Source organism: Camelus bactrianus, chromosome 20, assembly GCF_048773025.1.
Source record: "Camelus bactrianus isolate YW-2024 breed Bactrian camel chromosome 20, ASM4877302v1, whole genome shotgun sequence".
Classification (NCBI taxonomy): Eukaryota; Metazoa; Chordata; class Mammalia; order Artiodactyla; family Camelidae; genus Camelus; species Camelus bactrianus.
In genome coordinates, this window is record NC_133558.1 from 14,808,970 (window position 1) to 14,828,561 (window position 19,592).

Genomic DNA, 19,592 nt, shown 5'->3' on the forward strand with positions numbered 1-19,592 from the left:
TCATCGTATCTAAGAACAAAATCGTTATTTGTAATTAGGTGATGAAAACAAAGGAAATGGCCCTCAAAAAGAAGAAATATGTTGGAGAAACGTGGGACCATATCTCTCAACATTCTAAGAGCTTATGGTGACAAGCAAAGGGGAATAATATCTCATGTAACACAGACATGTTTGTGCCCCTATACTTCTGGGTATAGACACACATGTGTTGTACATAAACATAAATACACATTTAACCCCACGTGGAACTTTGAGCCTTATCTAAATTAGATTTTATATGAGGCAATAAGTGTACCAGAATGCCCTAAGTCCTAGTGTAATCAATCATTTATTGGTAGATGAACAATTGTATGATTTTGTTCTGTTAAAATGTTATTTTATGATCATGTAACATATCCAGATAGCTAATGCATCATGGAAAAGGGTCTCAATGAGCCATCCAGACTGTAAACTGAAGGCCTCAGTTATCATTGGATGACTATGTATTAACCTTATGAGTTAATGAGAAGAATAAACTGATAAACACTATTGTCTTTGACTCAGTGTCATAGCAAGATGTAATTTCCTGCCTACCTTCACTTTTAGATGCTGTAGTGTCCAAGCATTAAAACCAGGGTTATTCCCAGAAGTGGATAGATATGCGCCCTGCCCCAGAGGTTTTGCTCTTGATGCTGGAGCCTTTCATTCCCTGGTCCACCAAGTCCAAGCTTTCACTCCTGAGCAGCCTGTGGTTCTGCCATTTGCACAAGTCTTTGTATTTTGATTTTCCAACTTGATTCTTTTTCTTTTGATTAGACTACCAAGCCTCTTGATGATTTACTTTTCAGGCCCTTTTGTGCTTTGGTTTTCCTGATGCTCATATTTGCTCTCAGATCTACCTCTATTCCCGAATTTCAGTGTCTACACACACCTCACTCAGCTTCTCTTACTGTCTGAATTTTGACTTTTACTTCCTTATATTTTTATGAATTTAATTTTCCTTCTGGTGCAGTTTCTGGTATACAAGTTAAGCTGATTCCTCATATCCAGCTTGTTCTTGGCTTCTCAAACAATTTTGAGAACTTTGCTTCGTCTCTAGGGCACACTGCCCCTCGTACTGGTACCATTGCTGACTTTCCATAATTTCACTTCCTGCCTCGTATTCTGCCTTTGTCTTTCTCTATCCGCTATACTTTCAGTACCACGTGTCTCTATGTTGGTACTAATACTCATAATATATTGTTAACCTGATGTACCAGAGAATTAAAAGAAATAAAATTGCAACAGTAATAATCAGTCCCCCCAATTATAATCCATTAATGCTCCCATTTAAAAATGATTTTTTACCTATATATTACTGTGATCCCCTAGGTCAGTTTTCCTTACTGGGTGGTTCAATTTTGAAATAGGATGTAGAGAACAATGGGTTGACAAACTCTAGAAATTATATGCCTTTTATATGTCTCATCAATGAGTGTGTAAATGTTAGTGTTTGCCCAGTGGGGCTCCTCTGGGCCTTTATTATGGCTCACTGTGGAGTGACTGCAGCCCACAGTGTACATCCTTCACTCAACAGCAGTCACCAAACTGGTGGGTGGAGAGGAAAGAAAGTGAAGCCAGGAAGACACAAAAAGTTTTTGTTGTTCTAGAAGGAAAAGCTTGCTGTGTCTATCATATGCCATCTAAACTTCAGATTTATCAAAACTCTTACTCTTCCTTTGCTTATCTAAAAAAATTGAATTATTTGGGGTCTTTTGCTATTGATTTGCATGAGTTTTTAAAATATATTTTGGATATTGAGCCCTTATTGAATATGTAGTTTGCAAATATTTTCTCTCATTCCATAGGCTGCCATTTCATTCGATTGATAGTTAACCTTTGCTGTGCAGAAACTTTTTAGCTTGGTGGAATCCCACTTGTTAATTTTTTTCTTTTGTTGCCTTTTCTTTTGGTGTCAAACCCAAAAACTCATTGCCAGGACCAATGTCAAGGAGATTACCCTCAATGTTTTCTTCAGTGAATTTTATGGTTTCAGGTCCATTTTGAGATGATTTTTTGTGTATGGTATAAGGTGGGGTTACAGTTTCATCCTTTTGTATATGACTATCCAGTTTTCCCAATTCCATCTATTGAAGAGGCTGTCTTTCCCCACTGGATATTCTTGGCTCCTTTGTCATAAGTTAATTGACCATATTTGTGTGTGTTTATTTTTGGCCTCTCTGTTCTGGTCTTTTGATCTGTGTGTCTGTTTTATGCCAATACTATACTTGTTTGATTACTATAGCTTCATAATATAATTTGAAATCAGGAACCGTGATGCCTACAGCTTTGTTCTCCTTTCTCAAGATTGCTTTGGCTATTTGTGTGTCTTTTGTAATTCTATACAGATTTTAGAATTTTTTTTTTTATTCCTATGAAAATGCCTTTGAATTTCTATAGAGGTTGCACTGAATCTGTAGGTAGCCTTGGGTAGTATGGACATTCTAACAATATTAATTCCTTCAATCCATGAGCATCAAATTTCTTTCCTTTTATTTGTCTTTTCTGATATTCTTCACCAGTGTCTTAAAGTTTTTAGTGTACAGAGCTTTCAACTCCTTACTTAAATTTATTCCTAAGTATTTTATTTTTTTGATGCAATTGTAAATGGGATTGTTTTCTTTATTTCTCTTTACGATAGTTTGTTTTTGGTGTATAGACACCCAACTGAGTTTTGTATTTGATTTATATCCTGTAACTTTACTTGAATAGACACATTTCTTTCTGAAGAAGACATACAGATGGCCAACAGGTACATAAAAAGATGCTCAACATCACTAATATTAGGGAAATGCAAATCAGAATCACAAGAGCTATCATATCACACCTGTTAAAATGGCTGTTACCAAAACGACAAGAAATACATTTTGATGAGGGTATGGAGAAAGGGGAGCTCCTATACACTGTTTGTGGGAATGTATATTGGTACAACCACTATAGAAAACTACTATGGAGGTACCTTAAGAAATCTAAATTAGTACTACAAGATGATCCAGCAATTCCACTTCTGGGTATATATTCAAAGGAAACTGAATCATTATTTCAAAGATAAATTTGTATTCTCATGTTCATTGCAGGATTATTCATAATAGCCAAGATATAGAAACAACTTAAATGTCTGTCAACAGATGAACATATTAAAAAATGTGATATGTGTGTGTGATAGAATATTATTTAGCCATTAAAAAGGAAGGAAATCCTGCCATTTGTGGCAACATGGATGAAGCTAGAAGGCATTATGCTGAGTGAAATAAATCAGACAGAGAGAGACAAATACCATATGATCTCACTTATGTCTGGAATCTAAAAAAAAAAAGTTGAACTCAGAAACAGAATAGAAAAGTGATTGCCTAGGTCTCGAGAAGCTTGTAAAAGGTTACACATTTTCACTTGTAAGATTAATAGGGTCTGAGGATCTTATGTATAACATGGTGACTAACAAGATTGTGTTGTGTAATTGAATTTGTCTGAGAGAATGGCACTACTTCAGTGTCCTCTTCAAAAATAAATGGTAAGTATGTGAGGTGATGACAGTGTTACTTAACTCAATAGAAAGGGGAATTCTTTCACAATATTTACATATATCAAATTATCATATTATACACTTATCTTACAATTTTGTCAATTATACCTCAAAAAACACTTACTCTTCTTACTAGTCACATTTGTGACATTTGATATATTTGTATTGGTGTCTATGAGGGGGAAAAATAAACTTGTTCTTCACGCTATCTTCTGAGAGAGGCAGAATGCAGAAGTTTTTTGATGGCTTAAGTACAATTTAAACAAAAGGGTTAATATTTAAGTAGCTGTTGGTGGACAAAAAAGTCCCTCATCCACCAGCTTCAGTTTTCATAAGACTCTGTTTTTAATCTTTCTCTTACCTTCATAGGTTTCAACTCTTTCAGGACCAATTAACAGGCCAGCCTTTATAAAAAGGATCATTACTATAACTGGGTGCTTGGTCCCCAGAGGTGCCAAAGTCCCTTATCATTTGAAACAGCTTGTGTGGAATAAAAGCCTCCCCCTCTCTCACTTGCATTTTTGAGGTGATCAAAAAGGCTGAGGTAATGTAATGCTCAGGGAGGCATTCTGCTCTCCAAGCTGGGCTCCTCCTGTCAGGACGAGATCGGCGGTGTCTGGGGTTTTTCGGGCTGCTTGAGCGGCAGTGCAGGTTTCATGCGTGTGTGTGCATGCCCCTCCCTGCCATACAGACCACACGGTAAAGCCAATGGCATGCAGCCAAGAGGTAGAATCCCGCTTTCCAGTGAGCGGAGATAAAAAGAAATTTAGTCTCCTTGTCTTGTTACCTTCATTCTCTTCTTTTCAGAGTAAAATCTGAATGAAAGAAGTGAAAATACCACACCAGATTGAAATCAGAAGAATCAGAAAAGAAGAAGAGAATTTTAATGTGAAATCAGAAGAGAATTTTAGCTTTCTTCCTGTATTTTTTGAAACAAAAGAATATTAAGAATACCTTTAAAAATATACACACATGCACGTCTGCATGCATACACACATATACATAAAGTGTAGCTGAGGAAATCTCGTAACAAGGATGTCATTAACTTTTATGTGGCAGGTTTGTGACTGTTTATGCTGGCTGGTCCCTAGAAGGTGGCAGTTTTGGGCCGAAATATGTTTTTTTTCCTGGACCCTTTAGGTTGTAAAGGCTCTGTGAGGCTAGGGACAAAAACAGAGAAACTTGCACTTGTGTTGCTGTTACCGCCTCTGTGGTACCATTTTGAACCTCTTAGAGGGTCTTATACACAAAAATCTCATCTGAACCGGCTGCTCTTACAGTTTCTCTTCATTGTGTAGTGCATGTTCTATTTTGAAAATATTTTTATTATTTGTCAGCATAATAGATGGAATTTTAAACTGATTTTTCCAATTTGTAGGAGATGTTACTTACTAAAATGTGCATATTTGTATTCAAGTTAGAGGGACTTTGCATAAGAATTTTATTTTTTTTTTTTACTTTGACCATTTTAGAGCAGGAAAACATAGTTGGGGTGACCTAGTCTCTTTCATTCCTTTTGCTCGGTTACGAAGTATGAACCACATCAGACGGTGACCATTCTGCTCCTTATACAATTCTTGGGAAGTCCAACCACAGTCTCCTTTAATGATTCATCCATCCCAGGACTCAACAACCCAGACTGTTGGAATTTCTTATTTTACATACCTTGAAGCTTGAAGTCACCCCATATTTTTTTCTCATTTTCCACAGAGTTTGAAACCTCCTTGGTCTAATAATCCCTAATATACTTGAATGTGATTATTCAGTGATCGTGAACCTAATTTTTTAAGGTAAGCGATCTTATGCATTTAATATTTCTCATGTCTTCCTTTCCACTCTTATCTTTTGTATATTTCAGTAAATGAATGAATAACCATGGTTGAAATCATTACAAAGCTTCATAGTTTACAAAGAAGTTTGATATCCATGCTGTCTTTTATTTGGTCCTCTCAAGAACATTGTGATAAACAGGGAGATGAGTTTTTCACATGTTTAGACAGGAAGGAAGAAATCTCGGAGAAGGATGGAGTTACACTGATGCGCAGTGAAGGGTCAGACAGAAAAGGCGATGGATATGGGAGCATGAAACTATGTGATGCTTGTGTGTTTCAATGGCCAAGCTATATAGGATAGATGGATCTGCCTAGAATAGTTTCCCTCTTCTGATTCACTAATTTTCATAGCAAAGTTAAAGCCTCTCATCATTTTTTTTCTTTTTTTTTTGCAAACTCTTGCCTGGTCAAATTCCATCCTGACCAAGTTGGTACACAAATGGATTGCACACCAGATGTGCACAGACCTTTATAAATGAAATGAGCTCTTTTTTCACATTGTGGCTACCAATTGCTCTTCGGTCTTCTCCTCTTTCCCTCCAATTTTCTGTAGTCTTTATGTCTGTCCACTTCATCTCTCACTGGGTAGGCAGTTGAAAATGGGGCGCTCAAATATATCTGTATATTAAAAGCTTGAGGATACAGTTGGCTCCATTAAAAGTTAAAGTGTACCTCCTTTCAGGTAGACCTCAGAGAAGTCATTCCCCCATCACCCCACTTTTTATTTTTTCTGGCTACTGCTGAATATGTTTTAAAAAGCTGGAGATTTTTGTGTTACATTGAAAAAAATCAGAGTAATTTGTAAACTTTCTAACTGAAGGATGAGTCGATTAACTCAGTCCCTCAATGTTTAAACTTTTAGAACTTCCTTAGGCTGTGATGACCACGATGAGACAGTCAGGGTTGAGAAATAGAAAGTCTGATCTTCTCTCCACAGGGAGGTGGCTACCAGGTGACGTTGCGCTCCGAGTTTGTTCTCTTTGCCTCTCTTCTGGTTGTCTCCAGCATGTAGAGCAAAAAAGCTTAAAAGGCTATTAGGGTTTTGTGGGTCAGATACCCAATGGCAAAATTTTTCCCCACTCCCCAATCCCACAAAGAAAGCAACTCTTTTTGAAATTGGAAACTTTCAAGGAAGATTTATGAACTTTCCAGTTTATGAAACCATCTGGTGCTTTGGAGTTTGCCGGCTGGTTGCTTTGACAGTTCAAAGTTTGGACTGACCCCCACTCCCCCTTCTAGAATAGTTCAATTTAGTCTCTACATTGATACCTAAGAGGCTAGTCTTTTAAACTTACTGGACAACTTGTAAAAATCAGTAGGATTTCGAAGACTGTACCTGTTACTTTTTAAGGGCATTTTTACTGTTGTTACATTCTGCATTAAGGAGTCCAGTTGGTGAACTCTGAGTTTCCACTCTGCTTAGCTTCCTTGCAGGAGCACTGTGTAATTTTGGTTTTGTTTTGACAGTTGGTGACCTTTGACCCCTCTCAGTAAAATGTTTAGGCTGAGGAGGACTGAAAAGAGCTTTCAGATGGGATATTTCCAACCTCTTTCAAGCAGAGCAATCTTCCCCTCAGCATAGCAAACCCTTATATAGAAATGGTTTTCAGCCTCTATAGAGTGTTCTGGTGGAACAAATCAGATCAAAGCCTTGCTTAATATGTTTGAAAAATGCACATCCGCATTGCAGAGCAGAAAACATGTTATGGAAATCAATAATATCATATTCAGGCAGCCCTAACTTCAAAGTGACTCCTATGTGTGTTCTCAATTTCAAAAGAAAATGGAGAAAATGAGAACAGGGTGCATAAGTTTTCTCTGCTTAATTCTATTTGTAACTGAGCTGAGATCTCAAATGTCTCTTAACTGCTATTTGACGGGTCCCCCAGGACTCTGGGCGTAGGGCAATCTGCTTATTAATTGCCTGCACCTGTGATAATCTTGTACACTTAGGTTACAAGAGTGACAAACTTTCTTCCACCCTGTGCTTTTGGAATGCAAATCATTTACACTTTATGGTAGGAATAGCATTTTAAGGGAGAATATAAAACAAGAAGCACAGAGATAATGTGAATTAGCCCTTTAGATTCTTTTATTCCCAGAAAATTGGTTGTATTGTTAGGTGTTTTTCTGTTGTTGTGACAGTATTTGCTGAGTTCCTTTTGTATGGCTGTCTGCACTCTTGTCGGTACTGTACAATTACATCTTTATGTTATACGACTTTCTAGGATAGGACTTTTTCCTTTATATGTTGAACATGCTTTATGATAACATTAGGATACATAGTCTCGTTTGCATGTATGCGTGTAAACTAGTGCATTGTATAAATACTTACGAAGTGTGTGTCATCAAAACATTATCCGATTTGCTAGAAGCTAAATATTAACCATATTGTGTTGGAGGGATACATAATGTTAACATGTCAAAGTTCATTTGGCAGACTGAGATGAAAACTGAGTTGTGGGTTTTAAATGATACTACATAGTTATTTGTTTAGAAAGTGGAGAGACTCCAGATTGACCAGATACGATGCACTGATATTTGTCTAAATTGGTTCTGAACCTGACTCATCTGTGACTGAATCTGGGTTACCAGAACTGCATTTCACTTCAACTCCATCTCCAAAAATGCTTCACCAGGTTCTTGTGAATTTACTTTTAGATAATTCCCTTAGATGCAGTTTCTAGGCCAAGGGGCGCCTCCCAACTCTACAGAAAGAAATTACATCCCCTGAAATGGTTCCTTCTTACACTATTCAGTAACTGATTGGCATAAAAAAGCAGGCTGACGTGGGCAGCTTTCTCTCCTACTGTTTTGCAGTTTGTAGAAAAGAAAAGAGCTCTGTAAGCACTGATGAGTGAATACACAGATAGAGGCTCAAGATTTTAGAGTCACCTTTCACTCACTCACTCCTTTATCATCCTCATATCTTATCCGTCACCACTTCTCCCTGGCTTTCCCTCCAGAGAGCAGGTATTTCTACCTGACTCTCATGTCAAGTGCACTGAAAAGATTTTGGAGTTTTGACAGATGTACCACTGTCAGTTTTTCTAACTTGAAGCACCAAATAAACTCTGTCCTGGGGATTACTGACCTTAAGTCTGCCCACTGGGTTTGCTCAGTGGTTGCCATCATGTTTTAAAAAAGCACATTTGAAAACATCACATGATGTGACTGTCAGTTGCACAGAATCCAGCTGTTGTCCTGACTGAAATATTTAGAAAAATCTCTGAAACTGTATACAAACAGTTTTATATAAATACATATAATTTATAGATATATAAAATGTTATATATATACACATATATGTATATATATTTTTTCAAGGGTTATTTATATTATCTTTCCTCACAAACTTCCAAATCAAATTCTAATTTTTGCTCTAAACTTAGTGAAATCCAGACAGTATTTGTTACTGTCCCCCCCCCAATTAAATACTTCATGAGTTTTCTGACCTCTAAATTTCACCAGAGCAAACCCACAGTTTGTCTCAAAACCATCACAAGAGTTTGCCAGCCTTGACCTCTCAATCATTTGTTTGAGATTCTTATACTAACCACACATTTCTGGGTAAGTGAGCACACATATCCATGCCTTTCTGCAATATTATGGTAAAAGCCTTGGTCAGTGGTTTTTGAAGGGGCGGGGGGAGCTGTATTTTTAGTATTAGAGTGACCCCTGGGTCCTGGGTAAAATGCCGTTTGCAGAAAAGAAGACATGGCCAGTCCAAGAACTTTGGCCTTTGGCCCAGAAATATATCTTGATGGGTCTCTGGCTGAATTTCCACAGCAATTCTTAGCACAATAAAAATGACAACTGTGAGTTTTCCCCAAATGTTTACACTGTAGTTTCTTAACAACATGTGAACACAATTGAAGCATTTGGAAATAACCTTTGGATTCTCGAAGTTCACAGCCATTTGTCTGACCTTGAAAAGTGCTTTAGGCAAGGAATTTGGAATTCCAAATCTGGAATGACTGGGTTAAATGAGATAATGTATGTGAAAATCCTCTCTGACTACCAGACTGATGTCAGTCATTGGTATTTATAGTTTGATTGTTTTCTTTTGCTTCCATGAAACAAAGTTCAGGTTGGGTCAGTGTTACTTGGTTTACGTATGTGCCATAGTGAAACATAAGTTGAATGGGATTGAGAGTAACTAACTCTGTTCTTGCTTCTGTGTACCAGATATATGTTGGTTCTGCCTGTACAGTATTCCTTTCACCGCTACTTCTGGGGAATAGTTCTCTCTCTCTCTTTAAATTTTCTTTCAGAAACCAACTGTTCTTTCCCTGGGTCCATGCCTTTTTGGGTGGGGACTATTATCCTAGTCAAGAGATGGCCGCTGTCTGGAGCTGACCAATCAAAATTCACTGATTCATTCATGGGTGGGAATGTGAGTGATGCTGGCTTAGCTACACTCATCTGTGGGACTTAGCTAGAACTATGGGGAGGAGTAATCTTATAGCTCCCAGTAGTTGTATTTTCCTTCCTGTGGGGACAATCTGCCTGAAAATGAAGTCAACGTAGAGAAAGCAGAGGGATGGAGAAAAGAGACACAGTCCTGATGACAGAGGTCAGATTCCTGCGTCTGTCCATGCTCAAGCTCAGTTCCATTGAACTTCCCAGCTCTGTGGTCCAATGAACATCTCCACCTTTATGTCTAACTTGTTTCAGGGAAGCTTTTATCACTGGCAATGGAGTGTTCTGGTTTATTTCCACTCTGCCATTCACTGACTGGCTAAGTAATCATGTTACCTTGACATGACACCTAACTTTTCTCAGATTCAGTTTTTTCATCTGTGAAATTAAATTTTATCATTTAGAGTTTGAATAGAAAGCAGACAGCGCCCTGAAATTTGAGTATTTCAGGAGTGTTTATCAAGTTACGGGAACTGGATGGCATTCGATGAGCTGTTATCACCCTAAGAGGAGGGGGCATCTCTGGGACCTGAACGGAATCTTGCAGAGGAGGACATTGTCAAGCAGCTGTGACTTGCATCTGGGGCAAACTTTAAAGAGGGCAGCTGGGGGAATAAGTTACTAGCCTCATTCTCCTTTTTTCCTTTCATCCATCTCCTGCCAGGGCTTCCCATTTGCTGATCCCAAGAGGAAGACTGAGGGTAAGGGGGCCTGTTGATGTGTCCCATGGAGTTCACCCCATGGAGGCAGGAAGCAGGGCAGAGAAGGGCAGAGAGTATGTCTGGAGGGGCAAAGAGAAGGAACCTGGCACAGCAGATAATCTTGAATTTGTCTTCCAGTTCTAAAATTAAATGAGAATCAATGAAAGACTAGAATGAGCTGACTTTGGGGTCAGTTTGGATTTATGTACATATATGAGTGACAAAAGCAGAGGGAAATCTTAAAATTTTTTCCCCATTTTTCTGCACATTTAACATTCCAGTTCATTAAGAATGGGAGTAATTTGGTCAGTGCTATTTTATTGTTTCTAACGGCATGGAAAAGAAGGGCTAGCTAATTTCCTAGTTAAATTAGATAATACATTTGTTCAAATTATTCTTGAAAGTTCCTTTGAGTAGTTAGAGTGGGACTTCGAGTGTCAATTTTGAAAATAGATTTTTTTAAAAAGTACTTTTGTATGCGGTGGCTTTCACTTACTCAACTAGCATGTGCTTGAAAAAAAAGTAGAAAACAGACAGAAAATGCATTTTATTTTATTTATTTCTTTACAAGAAAGCCACTGAACATAGTCCTGGTGTTTCATCTGGCTTTTCCACTGAACAAACAGCAGTTTATTTCAATACTGGATGAAAGCTGACTGTGTGAGGCTCATAGTAAGGCTATAAAGTATGTCCCAGACCATGTATATACCATTCTTTGTGGGTGGCTTAAAGAATGTCCAAGAATAACTTTTTTCTCTCTGCATTTTTTTCCCCCACTGACTTAATTGCTGAGTAAGATGTGACTCCATGGTAATGGCACAATAGAACACTCAGGGAGAAAATAATCATTTTGCATAATGATATGCAGATCTTACAAATTTAGAAATTCTTTTATTAGAACCAATCCTTAGAAATACGGGGTATAATATGTGCATGTTAATCTGTAATATAGAAAGGCCACCCTCCTGCTTGGTGCTAGTGATGGTCTGTGTCTCTGGTTCAAGAAACAGGACAGGCTCTGTCTGCCTTGGGATTGTTCTCCTGTGCCCTGCCCTCCAGGGAGGTCAACATGTGGCCAGCTCAGTCTGCGTGTACCCTGTGTGTGGGTCAAACATGGTTCTGCAGCTTGCCACCCTGCCGCCTCCCCCTCCCCCTCCCGCCCCTGCCACTTCCAAGAGCCTGGCCTTGGTCATTGTGGGGTGGAAACTATGTGGTGTCTCAAGATTTTATTCAATCCCAAAGGATTTCATCCTGAAGGTTTAACCCATAGTGGTAAAAATAGACTTCCTGGAAAAGAATGCAGACTCATGGCCTTGATTGTCTTCATAAATTTAAACTAGAAATCTCACTAAACTGACTGAGGTATCTTCTCATAACGTTGAGAAGATACTTTATTGGCTGTCTAAGGAATACCTGCCAACATGCAAAGGTGGACCATTCATAACCTGGTAGACTCAGTGTAGGTGATCTCCACAGAGTGACTGAGCACTGCACCACTTGCCACGTTCAGCTCCACTTGCACTGGGGGGCTGCGGTTCTTGCACACAACGTACGAGGTCAAAGATGAGGGATTTGGCCCAGAGAAAAAATGCAACTCGCATCACTCATGAGAAGCATGAAATTTTATTTCACTTCAAAAATAGGCATTTTCCTCTTTTTTTTTTTTGAGTTTCTATTATGCACTGGGCAGTGTAAGAGATGTGTACTATACATTGTCACATTTACATTTTTATTCACACAATCATATGTGGCAGGGATGATCCTTATTTTATAGCTGGAGAATCTTTCTCTCTTGCTTTCCTTATTCCTCCTATATATGGTTTGTTGTAAATTTTAACCATTCTTTTTCCTAATCTCTTACCAATTCGTCTGTTTCTTTCTGGACCTTCTACCACAGACTGATCCATCCCTCTCCTGGATAATCAACAGCCTCCTAACTAATACCCCTGGAATCCCCTTTTGCCTCCTCTCATATAGGCTCTGTTCTTCAGCTAGACTTCGCTTTAAAAACACAAACATAATTGTGTCTCTGCTCCGTAAACCCTTTCCTGTGTCCTTAGAATAAAGTCCACCTTCCTCTGACGCTCTTCCTAGGTCTCCCCTGGCCCTGGCCGCAGCCTCACTCCTGCCCTGTCCTCTCTCCAGTCCAGCCACACCAGACTTGATCAGTTCCTCGAATCCACTGTGATCCTCCACTGTCTTGCTCTCTCTTGTTTGCTTTGCATAGAACGCCTCCTCCTATGACTTTATCAGCTTTTGCCCACTTACCCTTTAGATTTTTAGCTTATATGGCAGCTCCTTGGACAGTGACTTGTAACCTTTTAGACCAGGTCCCCTGGTTAAATGCTCACAATGTGCCCATCCTTGCCCTTTCAACATGGCTATTCAGGGTTGCAATTACTCCTTCAAATATCTGTCTTTTTCTATACTCTTAATGAAATCAGTGATCTCACCTGTCTTGTTTATTAAGTTATTTTCACCTTGTAATGCAGATTCTGGCCCTGGGTAAGCATTCAGTAAACATTTATTGAATACATAAAAGTTTTTAAAAACACAGAACACCTGAGAGGTTGAGTCGCCTGCCCTGAGTCACATAAGTCATACATATAGCAGCACCCGGATTAGAACCCACGTGTGTTTATTTAACAAGATAGCCCAGCTGTCCCCCAGTTTTACTGCTACTCGGTGGAAGGGTCTGCGTGATTGGAAAGGTTCATGTGTGCCTTTTCCAATTTTCTTCCCTAGGAATGGTATTTTTGATTTGGTCTTAATTATTGACAGGTTCTAAGTTCTTTGCCATAATAGAACATATACTTTAAAATGGTATTTTGGAAACGACAAATGACTGCTTAGTGATAACTGCATGTTTTGAAGAAGTTATATAACCTGTAACCCTCCTGTGAAACCCATTGCAAACTACTTCTAATTTTCATCTTGTGCTTAATATGTAGATTTAAAGAAATTTTTGTCTTTTAGTCTTCGTTATGTTTTCCCCGAAAGATTGCTTATAAATCACAGTATTACTTGGGTATTTACTTCTGCATATGTGATAACAAGAGGAGAGAAGTTGCTCCCTTATAACTATGTTTGTTTATATCAATAAAGAGGAGAAGTTCATTTGTTGGCGAGCATTTGCCACGTGGAAAGTGAGTCTGGTTTATGTTTGTCAGTAGTTAGTTCATCAGTGAAGTTTCTTAATTCCCAGTCCAAACAGTGGTGAGTAATAGAAGTGCAAACGTTGGCTCTGGTTTTGTTTAGCTTATTTCTACTGTTATTTATAAACACCTCTTTCGTTGTTAGCAATTTACAAAGATTACAGATTGCCTGAAACCATAGATAATGAGGGTTATAGATGCATCCCTTCATTTCTCCTTCTGGACCTTATTTTTTCAGGCACTTGTAATGAGACGGGAATAACTGAAGACATAGAAACAAATCTCTCTGGATGGCTAGCGGTGGGAGAGTGGGCATTTACGTTTGTTTTAAATTTTAAGGAGTCGCTGATATTTAGTCTGTGCTGCCTGGCAGTTACCTGCTTCTAACTGGTGCCAGTTCAAATCTGGAGGGAGGTTTGGGGACAGAGAGGCTTTCTGGAATCCAGTGAACCCAGCTTTCTTATTGGTGAAAGTTTGAAAAACGGTAGCTGTGGAGATCTTTGCTTTCCAACACAACTTGAATATTAGGGAGATTTATTTATTTTTCTTGTTACCTGCATCCATTTTGTAACTTTCCATGGACACTCTGATTTCCAAATTAACTTAGACAGCTGTGATGTAGAACTTGTGATGTCTGTTGTGTAACGGTAGAATACAATCTTTGAAGGTTTTTATTTTGTTGTTTGAAGAATATTCAGCCTAATGCCACTGCTCTTTGCTTATAAAACTGGCCAGTTACAATAATTGCAGTGTTTAGTTTGTAAACATGAGTGAGCTTAGAGTTTTCTTCAGTTACTACATCTGAAGCAACTGTCTGTTGCTTACTACTCACATTAGAAACAGGTCTAAAATTCTTGGGCTGGAGTGCAAGAAAAGTCATCACTGGAGTCCTGATCATTATTTAAATTCTAATTAGATTGCATATTTTCTGCTGTAGCTTTGTAAATGCCTCGTGGGTTGCAAATTTATTTGGAACCCAGGCAGATGCTTTATCAATAAATCATTCATGTCTGCCTAAATGCTTTTGGGTGACAGGTCAGTGCTTCCAGTGAAATTATGAGCAGTATTTTTTTTTTTTTTTACCAAATCTTAATGGTCAGCTTACATTTAATTATAAATGAGACAGTGCCTTAAACTTTCCCAAACCATTCCATCCTAATTGGAAAAAAGCAAAATAAATTCAGGATATCTGATAAAAGCCTTTGGATGGCTCAGACAGAGAAAATATTGTGGCCAGGATCATCTTATATTAAAGACATTTTTGTCTACATCAGTCAGGTTGTAATACATTAATTCATTTATTATGTTTAAATATATATTATAAACACCTTTTCTTGGTACAACATTGCAGCATTTCATCCATGGGGCACAAATAAGCTGAAAGCATATTTCCTACCTAAACAGGCCCTGTAGTCTCGTTGAGAAAACAGGACATATAGTGAGAAAAAAACTTCACAGAATTTTTTCTAAATGATCCCGAATGATTTTACATTTGAAAGAGGCTTTATGACCTTTCAAATCAAGGTCCTCAACAATGTCTTTCATGGAAACTCATCACATGTGAACCTCTACACAAGTGACCCCCACTTAGTTAACCCTCCAACTGTAGGGATGTCTTCTGTTCTCCTCTAGAACATTCCCCAGCTGGCTGAGTAGTCACCCCAGGGCCGGGAGCCCTCTGCGGCCAGCCCGTCACAGCTCCCTCCAAGTGAGTTACTGCTTGCCCACAGTTTTGTGAATTCTCCTACTGGGTAATGCCCATGGTGCCTGCTGTTATGACTCTATGATGTAATGAAATACTATGTAAATCAATGACATAGGAGTGTGATAAGAGAGCTGTTTCAATAAAAACAAAAATCGAATACTTTAATAAGACCCTTGAGTCTAAACACATTACTTTCCAATTAGGAATGGTCTACCAAATGTAAACACTTCAAAAAGTAAAACTTAGGAGTTTGTACTCAGATTTCCTTTCAGTGTCTTTGTATTATTTTACTTTAAGGGAATTGAATTTAGTAATCATAGATGATGTGTAATACATTTGATTTTGGGGGAAGAAAAAAGGTGGGGGATGTTGGAAACTCCACTCGCTGGGCCTCTCCATAGAGGCCATGGCCACAAAGGAAGAGAAGCATGGGAAAATAAATGTGTTTGAAGGACTTTTTCAGTTAACAAAGAAACTACTGGTGCTGACCAGTTAGGTTGAGAGGGATTCTACCATTGACTGTGGCTTCCTCGGGGATAATCATAATGTTCATTTGCATAGTTAAGGCTCTGATAACTTATGTGGGGGAGAATCTCATTTGTTTGGCTCAGCATCTCACACACTTTTTGGAATTCACAGCTCTTTTCTGATTTAAATTTTGTGGAGTTATAATCCCAAAGCAAAAATTTTAATTCCGTACTATTCCTTACTATTTGGGAACTATCAGCAGTGTTAAAAGCTGTGCTATGCTCTGTGAGGAAGACAAAGACGAGTCACACATAACCTTAACTCTCAGGGAGTTTGCAGTCTAGTGTAGGAAAAACACACATGCATAATTAATTGTAAATATACTGAGGCTGATACAAATCCCGTAAGACGCATACAAAAATGTTTATTGTATGTGTAGAGAAATGGGATACAGAGAAGTTTAAATATCTTACACCAAATTAGGCAGTGTAGCATGGACTAGAAGCCTAATACATCTGACTCCAAATCTAATATTCTTTTCAGTTTAATAGCATAGTATAAAAGATACTCATAAAGTCTGACAGAAAGTAAGCTGCCATAGCTTTCAGCTGAATTCGTTATTTTTAACTCTGAAATGAATTATAAAAATAATTTTATGACTGACTTGAATCCCCAGTTTTGTTTTCCAGAATATGGAATAATAATGTTTAAGAAGTGATATGTACCCTTTTTTTGTATGCTTCATTTTAAGTACTTAATTTGTTTTTAGCATTATTCTTCAAAAAGCCAAAGTTCCCCTGCTCCCCTTCCATATTGGGATGGGATGGTTTCTCCTGGAGAGAGAGCCAGTTTGTTGGGATCTCACTGAAATATTCAGAATGCCATATATGTCTAAGGTAGCTAAAGCCTCATCTTCCATGTGATAGCATCCAGGAGTAGCACAAGTGGGTTTTTATTGAAAAATCATGTTTCTGGAAAACCTTTTAACAGTTTGTTCCAATTTATTAGATTAAAAGACCAGAGAAGAGAATACAGATAGTTTTTCAAAACTCTGACCTAATATTCTTAGAGAATATGTTACCAAGTCCACACTTGTTCAGCTTACTGCATGGCAGGCCAATAAACTGGGAGCTGAGGCTCTGGGGCAAGGAATAATGACTTTATTTGGAAAGCCAGGAGACCGAGAAGATGGCAAACTAATGTCCTGGAGAACCATCTTGCCCAAGTCAGAATTCAGGTTCGTTTTATACTAAAAAGATGAAGGATGTTGCACACTTCTTGATGCCCGAATCCTTTGGTCTTGTAGCTGTCAACCTAGGTCAGGTCATGAAGTTTCTGTAAACCTCCAACAAGCCAAATGTTGTTCTCTTCTATGCAACTTTTGATCTCTATGTAAATGAAAAGGTGTTCTACCCTAAAGGTCAGAGCCTTGAGAATGGGCCATCCTGTGTATTTCAGGCTATAGGCAACTTTCTTTTACAACAGGTGCAGAACCAGCATGACTGAGCCCAGGGTTAGAGCTGAAGGAACAGATCTAATATGGAGTCAGATTTATTCTTCCCTATTACAAATACACTTTATTAAAATGATATTTGTATATAATAAGCGTAATGGTTATTTGTTGAAATGGTTACTCTTGGACAAGAAACTTAAATTATGTTTTTCCTTTTTCCTTACCATGGTAAGGATCCTCAAAAGAGAGGAAAGAATAACTTAAGAAAAATAAAAACATCTAAAACATTATTTGCAGTAGATACTAAGACCATTATTTCTTTATAAAACTTAATAGAGATGTTTAAAGGGCAAACAGATAATAATGTACATTTTAAATCAATGTTTTCATTTTATAAAACTGGAGGATACAAAGTCCCTTGAAAGTTTTGAAATGATACACTTGAGTATTTCAATATTTCATAACTTTCCCTTTTGGCCTTTTTTCTATTTATCTGACAATGCTGCTTTATTTTGCAGATCTGTTTGGTTTTAAAATATAATCCCAGTGTCTTAAGCAGTAAGCATATCTTCTTATTTCCTGGAAGTGAAATCTGAGAAATGCCTAAATAACTGGGTGGTTTGAGAATAGTAGGAATGTCATGTCAAAAGCATGGCTTTGAGTGAGTGAGCTTGTCCAGAGAGCAGCTGAAAGTTTAATGTTCATAATAGTACATTTTGCCTGGAGTATTGCATATGTAGTTGGGATGTTTAAAATAATTTAGGGTCAGATTGTCAAGGGACCTGTGTGATATGTTGATACATTTGGATTGTATCCTTAAGGAGTGTTGAACTTTGAAGGAGGTGTGAAGTTATACAATTTGTAGGAAAAATATGAAAGCAAAATATTTTTTCCTAATATAACTGCTGGACAAGCAGGCTCTAACATATTAGCTGTAGACTCTGAATTTTTTGGTTGTAAACCAGACATTGAAACTGCCATTGCCTCGGGTGTAACCGCTGTGCCTGCTAAGAAGAAAACTGTGTATAGCTTTTCTTATATTTTAATTGTTCATTTCAAAAGTAAAGTGCTGCTTTAAATGGTACATTTCTAGAGTTATTTCACAGAAACAGAATTCCATGCTCTGAAACAACTCTCCTCTCAGAGACTTCCGCTGCTTTCTCTGCATGAGTTTTCAAAAGGGTATTGAGAAGACTGAGAAGAGGTAGGTTTAAAACAAGCTGTTAAGTGGGTTTAAAATGCCATATAACCTGGGGGAAGGCAAACCCAGGGAGGGACCAGGAGGCTGCTTACAGTGCAAGCATGAGGGTCACGGAGGCTGGAGTAAGGGGGTCAATCCAGGGGGGCCGTGCGGAGAGGTTCAAAAGATGTTTTGGTGGGACTGGCACTTTCGGATGGTTGTAAACGGATTCCAGTTTGTGATTTGGGCAGCACACTGGATGGTGAGGGAAGAAGACCAGTAAGGTCAAAGAGAGTGACATCAGTGGCTTAAAAGTAGACTACTTGGGTTTCTGTTACCAGACCAAGGAGTCTAAAGCCATTCTGTCATTCAGAGGAAGTTTGAAAGTTTCAAAGCGAGAAAAGATCTCCATACTTATCAGGGCTGTGGGTCTCACATGGATTGTGATCCCGCTTCCTGCTAAAGCTACCGAATGCGAGTTTCCATGTACAGCATGCCCACAAGTGAGTGAAGGCTCACTCTACCGCTCTTACTTGGCCAGACTAAAACAATCCCGGAGTCTGCTTGTGTTTTTTCTAACGTGTTTGGTTACTTTTCAGTAGTTACTGTTTTGGTAGATTTTAATATATGTAGTATTTATTTATATGTGAGAGACATGGTTACCCTCTAGACATACTCAGATCCATGTAATAATATGCTGATATATTGCATTTTTACCAAAGAAAGTAGTTATGTATCTAATTCTGTCTTTCTTAGAAAGGCAAATTCCTGTTCCTCAATGTAAGAAATGTTGGTCTGGAGGTTGTTGAAGACACCTATGTGTATATCTGGTTGGTTATGAGTGGTGTAAGTGATATAAAAAAATGAAGTTAGTGAATATCCATTATATCGTCTACCAGAAATTTGGCATTCATTGAAAATTGGACAGTATTATTATACTTTATTATTGAAATGAAATGAAATGTGTAAAATGAATGAGATATATTTATAGGGCACAACCACTTTGCAGGCGATGTATTTGTAACAGTATTTTATTATGCATGTCCTGATGTGAGGGAAATATAAATTGAGATGTAGTGTTCTGAGGTGATTTAAATTTCGGAAGGATAAATGAAATGGAATTTTTGATTGAGAT

The 19,592-nt window shown here is 38.1% G+C and overlaps 1 protein-coding gene across 3 annotated transcripts in view; it reads left to right on the forward strand.

The window, feature by feature from the left end:
- The window catches only part of LOC105084198 (uncharacterized), a 987,172-nt gene that overhangs the window by 485,797 nt on the left and 481,783 nt on the right, over positions 1–19,592 (forward strand). For all 3 annotated transcript variants that reach the window (XR_012500991.1, XR_012500990.1, XR_012500989.1), the window contains exon 13: positions 5,252–5,331. The gene's annotated coding sequence lies outside the window, so the exon portion shown is untranslated. The remainder of the gene's footprint in view (positions 1–5,251; positions 5,332–19,592) is intronic.